This window comes from Furipterus horrens, unplaced genomic scaffold (assembly GCF_987537825.1).
Source record: "Furipterus horrens unplaced genomic scaffold, mFurHor1.1.pri manual_scaffold_15, whole genome shotgun sequence".
NCBI lineage: Eukaryota > Metazoa > Chordata > Mammalia > Chiroptera > Furipteridae > Furipterus > Furipterus horrens.
In genome coordinates, this window is record NW_028327185.1 from 1,238,871 (window position 1) to 1,247,982 (window position 9,112).

General features: G+C 56.4%; 1 protein-coding gene across 1 annotated transcript in view; it reads right to left on the minus strand.

Annotated features, from left to right (window-relative positions):
• The window catches only part of PKP1 (plakophilin 1), a 288,438-nt gene extending 279,410 nt beyond the window's left edge, over positions 1-9,028 (minus strand). Inside the window, exon 1 of the mRNA XM_090263469.1 lies at positions 9,019-9,028. The gene's annotated coding sequence lies outside the window, so the exon portion shown is untranslated. The remainder of the gene's footprint in view (positions 1-9,018) is intronic.
• Positions 9,029-9,112: the final 84 nt, after the last annotated feature.

Below are 9,112 nucleotides of genomic sequence, written 5' to 3' on the forward strand. Positions count from 1 at the left end.
GGTTTTACGAGGAGCCCGGCTGCTCATCAGAGGCCTGCCGCTGTGCGCACGCTGCTCTGCCATCGCCGCTTTATGGTCATGTCCCCTCGCCGAGTCAGTGGATAGAATTGGAGGGAGGAAGGAGGAAGGAGGAAGGAGGGTGTTGTGCTTTGACACCTCAGTACTGTCCTGGCTTTAAAAACCGTTCGTAGCAGCTTTGTTGGGGGGTTACCTGTGGTGATGATGCTCCGTAAGCGCGGATGCTTCGCAAGCTTCGCGCCCCCGCACTGCGCAGGGGGCTGGGGGGCAGCGTCAGCTCGCTAAGCCGAGTCCCGTGTGGGGCATGGCCCCGCCCGAGGGAGAGCCTGGGGTCAGGGGTCCCCGGAGAGTGTGAGCCCTCGAGACTCTGGGCTCTCACCTGTTTCTCTGTCCCTGCAGCTGGGGAGTGGCGCGCAGTCACGGGAACAGCATGGGCGACCAGTTCGCTCCCAGGTGTGGGGGGGCTGACATCGGAGCACAACACGGTGTCTCACGTGTGGTAAGCGCCTTAGAATCGCCGGTCACGGCCCCGGGGCCAGGGCAGCTTCTCGCTGGACTCCGACTTGTCTGTAAATTGAAGCAGTTGGGCCACAGCAGTCAGGTGGCCTTGCGAACCAGCCTGACAGGACCTGACTTACAGAAAAACACGTGACCCAGGCTGTGGGGAGCCTCGCGGGCCAGCCCGGGGGTCTGGCTCGGTGGTCGCCGTTCCCCCCCTCCCCCCACGGCTCCGCCTGCTGCATTTGTGTTCTCGGCCCGGCTGGCCAGCCCTGTGGGGGCCTCCCTGCAGCAGCCGCTGGGTGAGCCACGGGGCAGAGTCCCGGTCATGCGCCCGTCAAGCCCCCGTGCCCTCAGGGACTCCTCGGCGCCCTCCTCCACCTCCTCCTCTTGGAGCTTCCTGCTTCTCCAAATTCAGCTGCTGGGTTCCCGTTCCTCACGGCCTTCCCCTTGGGGACATCCGTCTCTCATATTCTTCTGTCTCGGTCTGCAGTGACGTGGTTCCTCACCCAATGGGCTTTACAGGTCACAACCTGAAGCTTTTCTCTAATTGCCTCAGTGTGGCTAATGTTTTCCCCCAGTAAAGATGTTATTTTAGAAAGCTACCTGCTGCCCTGGCCAGGTAGCTCGGTTGGTAAGTGTGGTCCTGATGCGCCGAGGTTGTGGGTTCAATCCCCGGTCAGGGCACAGACAAGACTCAAGCAATGGCCCTGGTTGGTGTGGCTGAGTGGATTGAGTGTCGGCCTTCAGACCAAAGACTCAAGCAATGAATGCATCAGTAAGTGGAACAACAAATCGATGTTCCCATCTTTCAATAAAAGAACAATATTGAAAGAAGATTAAAAAAGTAAAAAAGCTACCATCCAGCACGTCATGAAGGAAAGAACATGAAATACTGAACAAGGAGGAAGGGCCCGTTCTTCACAAGGAACGACAGCGGTCTAACCCCAGTGAATGCTATTCTGCAGCTTTAATTACAGGGCTTTGAGATTATTATCCAGTCTGAGATTCTGACTGGCTGACAGAGGTCGCCTGTACGCTCAGACGTTTGGTTCATTCTGCCGGCAACGTGAGTATTTGACAGAGAAACTGAATCAGCTCGCTTGCCGCTTTATGGCCAGAGCGAAGCAAACATCTTTTATGAACCAAACCCCTTCGTGCCTGGAGGAAGTGGCTTTTAGGCTCTGCCCCATGTCGTGGGACTGTCAGAGACATTTGATGCTGTTCTGTGAGTGCTTCCAACACCGAGCTCAGTAAAAAGCCATTTTTTGTGCATGTGGATGAATGTGGTTTCGCAGCATTTTTACCAAGAACACTGTCACAGAGTGAAACTGATTCAGTGGTTAATTCCCTTCAGTGAGCCTCAGCTGGATCGTGAACTGTGTTCTGATAAAACCACTGTTTTGTCCGGCAAGGTGAAGGGCACGCACGTGGTGCTGCTGGTGGGCTTCACAGCCACGCGCCTCTGCTGCCTCTTCTGTGTCCTGCGGACTGCCGTCAACACGGCGTTTGTTCTGCGAGGGAGCCAGGTGCGGGACAAGAGGTGGCATGTCATTCAAGGTGACTTTCCTGGCAGCTGCAGGTAAACCGACTCCACACAGATAGGGCTCTTTTGTTGTCACCCAGGCATACTTAGTGTGACCCCAGCGGGTCCGGGCTGCAGCGTGAAAACCAACCAGTGATAATTAGGGGAACAGTTCTCCCGTTCCGTTCGCGCGAGGACCTGCCTTGCAGTGACCTTCCGTGACGTGCGGCGGGCGGTGTCATTGCACAGAATGACACGTGAAATAAGAGGTGCATGTTATATTGGTTGTGTTTGCAGAGTGATGTAAACGATGTTTGCCCACAGTTTTAGAATTTGCACCTGAGCTTCCTGAAACCTTTGCTTAGCGCCCCGTTCTCCTTATCTCGGGAGGAAGAGCACTTGGCAGAGCCACTGCGGGTGCCTGCGGCCCGGGCTCGGCTCCAGCGGTTTTGCTTTCCGATTCGGGGGAAGTCATCCCGGCCTCTGCCCGTTAGCTTTGCCCGTCGTGGGGCAGAAGGTGTGCCTGGAACTTCTCTGAGATCTGCCCCGTTCTGCATTTTCTCGGCTTCGTGCTCCGTACCTGGGTCCGTGTCTGCGGTCAGGTAACGTGGACTGGGGACTCCGGGGGACGCAGGTGGGTCGTTACTGAAGCCAGGTGATGGGTATGTGGGAGCTCGTCATGTGCCATATGTGAAATGTTCCGTAATAAAAACATAGATACACGTAAGATACGTAACATCTCTATCCTGCCCTTTGACCCTTTGACCTGTGCCCCAGGTGCATGTCTTTAGTTTCCCACTGAACCTTTTCGGCTCAAACTCGGCCTATCGACAGCCAGATCCATGGGCTTCCTTACAGACAGTCATGTCCCTTTCCCGGCTTCCCCGTCATCCCTGACTCACTTCTCCCTGCTCCCCATGTCTGCTGAGTCAGCAAGCCCTGTCTTTTCTTGCAACACGCCCACGTGTCTCCACTGCCCCAGAAGCCCAGGACTCTGCTGCAAACCGAATTCAATAGGCCGTGCCAATTCTGGGACCCTGTCCCTCCGCGTCCCTCCCACCTGGAGCCGGGGACCATTTGCAGAGTATAATTTCACTGCTGCAATGGTGTTTTCTCACTCAGAGGAGTCCGGCAGTTCCCTGTTGACAGAGACATCAGATCCGAGGTCTGGGGGGCACCCCCTGTCAGTAACTCACCCCCTTTCCCGAAAAATGTGACGGCTCACCACCGGACGCTGGCCCTCACTGTAGAGTGCCTGGCACATTAATTCCCTCACTTCTGTCCCTGGTGTCAACCAGACTGCTCACGACGTCACACGGGACCCACACAGTGGCCACAGCGGGCCCCCTGCCCCCGCCGCTCCCTGCCCCCTCTCTTCCTCGAAATCCCGGATCTGGGCGTCTGCTCAGCTTCCTCGAAGCCTGGTCTAACCCTAAGCACAGACCTGGCGCCAGGGCCTGGGTGTGAAGTCCAGTCTGGCCATCCTCCCACCAGCCAGACCTGGCCATTGTGGTTAGACACGGAACAGGTGGGGTGAGACCGGAGCCGGGCTCGCGCTCAGCCCGCAGCTGTGAGTGGGCAGAGCATCGGCCGGAGCTCAGGCCGCTCAGGCAGCCGGCAGCCACGTGGGGCTGGGAGGCTCACTGGCTCTCGGTGACGCCGGCAGTTTTGTCTTTGCTGCCGCTCAGTGGTGGGGGGTTAGGGGGACCTGGAGGGGGCGGGGGGACGATGAAGGGGAGGGCCCCCCACGCCCACCTCCTATTTCATTTCTCAGTGAAAGCCTCTCCCCTCCACAGAAATGGAGGCAGAACCGAAACCGCAGCCGGAGCCAAGGGGTGAAGCAGGGCAGGAAGGCTGGGGTTGAGACAGAACTCTGGGAATGTGAGCCCAGGCCCCCTGCCCCGTGTCCTGGTGCAGGGTGGGGGGTCAGGGAGCACAGGCCGGGGCCCCCGCACTGCCCCGCATCCAGCACCCTAGACAAGCAGAACCCTGTGGTCGGTGTGCCATCCTCATTACCCCATGTGGGTGCCTTCAGCACAACGGGAGCATTGAGTCCATTGTGACTTCAGGTAAGAAGGTCGGGTTTCAGATGAACCCGTGATGGTGGCGTATCGGTTGCTACATTCCAGGAATGGGCCAGATTACCAACGATTCAAACAGTTGAGGGAACTGGGCAGAAACGGGGCTAATGACATTCAGCCTCACAAAGCTGGAAGGTCCCGCGTTCAAGTCCCATCTGTGACACATTTAAAGGGAGGCTTAATAGAGCTGCTGAAAATGAGGAGAGCGCCCTGGGGCTCGGTCACAGTGCCTTCTCTTGAGAACGGGGGATTTCCTTCTGGAGCAGAGGAAGGGACTGTCCCTGTCTGTGAGTGAATGAGACCCTCGCAGCCCACTCAGAATTGGGGCTGCAGTCCTGGGCCGTCGCTCCCCAGAGAGTGAGCATCGTGTTAGCAACGGAGAGAGGAAAACAGGGAAGGTTGGCCCAGGGCCCAGGGACGCGCTTTGCCCTCTTTCTGAGCTGAGGACAGAAAGCATCTTTCACGTTGGCTCGGGGGCCAGGAGTTCACACGGGACCCCACAATCCTTCCCATGCTTTCGTCCTCACACCTTTGTTGACTGGGGACTTTTCTGTGCTGTGTGTTTTTGCGACGAGGCTTCTAGGTTAATTACAGGGAGCGAGCAAGGGACCTGAGCTGAGGGAAGAGGAATGCAGCCACCGTGAAGCTCGGGGACATGTGAGCTCCAGCTGGCCTTCAGCTTCATAAAACCAGAAACAGTCTCACACCACAAACCCACCCAAACAAAGGAGCTCACAAAGCCCAGCTGGGTGAAGACGGGCCCGGGGCGTGTGGCCAAGACTGGGAGCTGGAGAATTTGGTTTCTATTCGTCCAGCTATAATGCAATGGTCTCAGGATTAGCTAAATACATTTCTAACCCACATCCTAAGACCTTTCTCTCTTTCCTATAATCAAAGAGAGACAGAGAGCGAGCCCTGAGTCCCATATGGTGGCTGCCAGGCCTCAGAACAGGGCTGGTCCTATCTACCCTGGGCGCCAGAGCAAAAACTGTAAAACAATAATTTTATGTCAATCACATAAATGAAATGATATTTTGATGTGTTGCATTGGATAAACTATATTAAAATCAATTACCCTTTTCGTAATATGCCACCAGGAGACTGAAGTCACATGTAGCTTACGTTACACGGAAGACCTGTGCTTCCGACGGATTCCTAGTGTAGCAGTTTGCATCCCCCTTGTGAAATTTCAGGAGTGGGGAGCAAACCGATCACCCAGAAGTTCGTTTTCATTTTCTTTTCTCAGGAATATATCCGACTGCTCAAGCCTGAGTGTTACCTGAAGTGGATGTCTGGGGCCCATGAAAGCCTGCGGTACAGAAACTCAATTAATAGCATTTAAGAAATGCAGCTGGGAGATGTTGAGGATGGCATGAACAAGACTAATTTTGGGGGCATAATTTCACATGCATTAAACCCACAAAGTCCATATAAACCCACACCGTGGCTTACAGAGACCCCACGTACCCCAGAAGACAGGGAAGTGCCGCTGCTGGTTCATGTTCGTGTGCCAGAGGAAACTGAAAGTTCATCCAAATAGAACACTGAAGTCTGTTGTGCCCCAAACCGCTGTATCTGGGAAACAAAGCAGAAGTCTTTTTGATGATGGATTTCTTTTTTTCTGTCGTGAGTCAGAGCACTGACTGTGAATAAGCCTTATGCCAACGGGCAAAGGCGTGTGGAAGGGCGTAGAATGAAGCATGGCATTGGGAGGCTGCAGAAACGCTCCTTCGCTCCCCGCAGGACACGTTGGATGTGCAGTCCCTGCCACCCAGCTGGCTTTTGCCATCAGCTGCCCTTTGAAAACCACAACTATGAGAAGCAATCCCTTCGCAAAATCTTTTTTTTTCTGCTGTTTTCCGAATGAGAAAACTGATTTATATAAATGCACAAACTAGAAGTGACTCTAAAAACAGCTGCTGTGTATCATTTTAGACAATTCTAGACGTTCTAGACATGCTAGCTTTGATATTTACCAATAAAAGAAATGAGATTATGAACTATTTAGGGGCAAATATGGACAGCTGAGTGCCTGACGGAACCACATCAACATCCTTACTGAGACCAGCTACGGCCCATATCTATACTGATTAAATGCCTGGAAACTGGTTCATTCTCCAATTCCACTAGGAAGGGTCAGCATTATTTTCAACAGGGTGTCAGAAATGACCTTGGGCCAGGTTGGCAGGGCACAGTGGGAAGAAGACGCCTGAGGGAAGGTTGGACTTGGCTTCTTAAAGAAACTGTCCATCCTAAGGGAACCCTGAAGCTTCCCTTAGGTGAAAATAGGTTACCCTGTAGGCTCTGGGGTTGACAATGGTTTTTAAATCTTACTAATCTTCTCTGGAATGAAACCAGCATGATTCAAAGAGGAAAGAGCGTCTGGAACATTTGCTAAGCCCTGAGCCCTCTTCTTTCTGTATTAGAAGAGGGATTACTAGCTTAATGTAATTGTTTCTTTTCAAATTACTGGCAGAATTGCTAAATGCATTTAGATTGTATCACTGAGTGATCACAACTGACTTCATAAAGATTTCATCCCCAGACCGGACCAAAAAGTGCAAGCACATACTTCCAAGACTCCTGGTCTGAACAGGTATTCAGATGTAGAAAGTACACAATCTAACCGATTTAAACCTGCTTTTGTGTTTGTTTAACTCCGTGCTTCCACTAAGTCACAGCCACTTGAGAACCGGGGTCTGTGCAGGAGCAGCTGTACGGGGTAGGGCAGCGGACCCCGGGCAGCGATGCCCAATTTCCTGCGTTCCGAGCTCGACTCTGCGACTTAACGCGGGTGTAATATCAGGCAAGCTATTCAGCTTCCCGGAGACCCGGCTGCCCTCCTTTGTGAAGGAGCAATCATCGTGACTGTAGTAGCTCCCTGACAGGGTTATGCACGTGGAAGGGGCTCAATAATTGCCAGCCGTGGCTCTTCAACCCAGTGAATGGGCTTCACCGGGGAAGAAACGGCAGGAGAGAGGCGGGGTGGCCCCACCATTCGGCGGCGATGGAGCACAGCCGGCACTCAGGTGCGGCGCTCTCGGCGCTTCTCAACTTTGTCCTTTGGGTTTTGGTTATTCCTTTGCATCGACCCGTGGCGCCTCCGTGTAGCGGACTCAAATGCAACCCGATACCGACACCTACGAAGCAGGAAAGTACAGCCCGCGTTTAATAGCTTAAAAGTTATTACATCAAGTAAACTGATGCATCTGTATCCTAAGCGACCGCCGATCGGCGGAGGGAGCGCTTTTCCGTAAACCCTGACCCGACCTGGGAGGCTCCGAGCGCGCGTCCCCTTCCGCCCGTCTCCCTCTGGCGGACGGGAAGAAGAAGGCTGGCTTCTATTTCCAGAAGAGCCGGACTATCTGGGGCGGGCTTTGCTCGGAAGTTCTCGTCGTGGGACTTCCGGGAAACCGTCTTGCCAGGACGGGAGTGCGCGCATGTCGGGGCCTGTTTAGCTCACAGTTATAACGGAGTGGGCGCTGCACAGTCGTAGTGACTGTCATTTCCCCCCGTTTTTAAGCATTTCAGGCACTGCGTTTTCGCAGTTCGGGCTTTTCAGACTCCGCGGAAAGAGGCCCATTGAGACATTCAGGCCGGTTCCCGGCTCCGCGCTCGGCGTCGGAAGCACCAGAAAAGGGCAGTTACGGTTAACGCGGGGACAACCAGCCATGTTTACGCCGCGGAGGCGGGCAGACTGTCCTCTCCTTCCGTACTGAGGATGGGCAAGCGCCATTGTCCCCGTTCTCATTAAACACCCACGCTACGGACGGCCCCCAGCGGCCCTGCACCCCGCAGAGGCCCGGCAGCTCCAGCGTTCAGGCTCCCGACAACCCAGCCACCGGCACTTCCGGGGGGGACAGTAGGAAGTGAAGGCGCCGCGCCAGACGCGACCCCAACCACCCAATCAGAAGGCGACGTCGATGCGACGTACATAGCTAATCATAACGCGACGGCGACCAGCCAATCAGAAGGCAGAACCCGGCGCGGCGTCCAACAGCCAATCGGGAGGCGGCTCCCGACGCGACATCCAGCAGCGAATCAGGAGACGGGGCGCCCTTTCAAATTGTGGGCACTCGGGAGGCGAGCGGTGAGTGTTGTGGGTGTGGTGTCGGGGCGTCTCCGCGGCGGGGGACGTGGGAGGTGTGGTCCCGCGAGGGGCGCGGGCGGTGGTCTTGGCTCAGGGACTCCCCCGCCCGAGCCCTGGCGTCCCGGTCGCGGCCCCCCGAGGAGGTTCCGGTCCCCGGGAAGGGAAGCAGGGAGGGCGGACCCCGCGGCCGGACCCCAGGCCCGGGGCCGTCGCCGCGGGAGGCTCGCCCAGGGGTGGCGCGAGAAGGTCCCTTCGCAGCCCTGCCCTCGCAGGGACCTGCCGAGGACGGAACCCGGGGACGCTGGGGAGGGAAGGGCGCGACCAGTGTCCCCTGTGCTCGTCCCCGCCTGGCGGGGTAGCGCCCCGGAGCCGCGAAGCGTTTTCAGCCGCGGTGGGCCTCCCTGCCTGTCGCCGGCCGCGAGCGGGGCCCCCGGCTGTCACGGCCGCGCCCTTCCTCCGCGGCTTTAACGGCGGAGGGCGCCGCTGCCGCGCGGTTCCAGACGCGGCTGTGCTCTCGTGTCGGCTGCAGCCTGGTGGGAGCCGGTGTGCTGCCTGGCCGGCCCCCGCGGCTCTCGTGGACTGAGAGGTGCCCCGCAGCCGGAAGGCAGGAACCTTTGCGAAAAGCCGGGGTTTAGTGCTCACAGGGCCGGCGTCTACCCCCGCCGCTGTGACAGTATTTGCGTAACAGGCGCCCGGTAAGTACTGGTCAGTGGTTGTCAGCGCTGCGAGGACGGAAGTGTGTCCGGAGCTGCTGGGGAACGGCACCCAGTTGTGCCGTGTGTCCCTCCCGAAAGCGGCTTCCGCAGCGGAGGGTTCTCGCGCGTGTAAAGCCTGTCTGCAGCCTGTGCAGTACGATTTTCTTCTTTTTGTAATTTAGCAGGTGTCTTGGAAACGGATAGG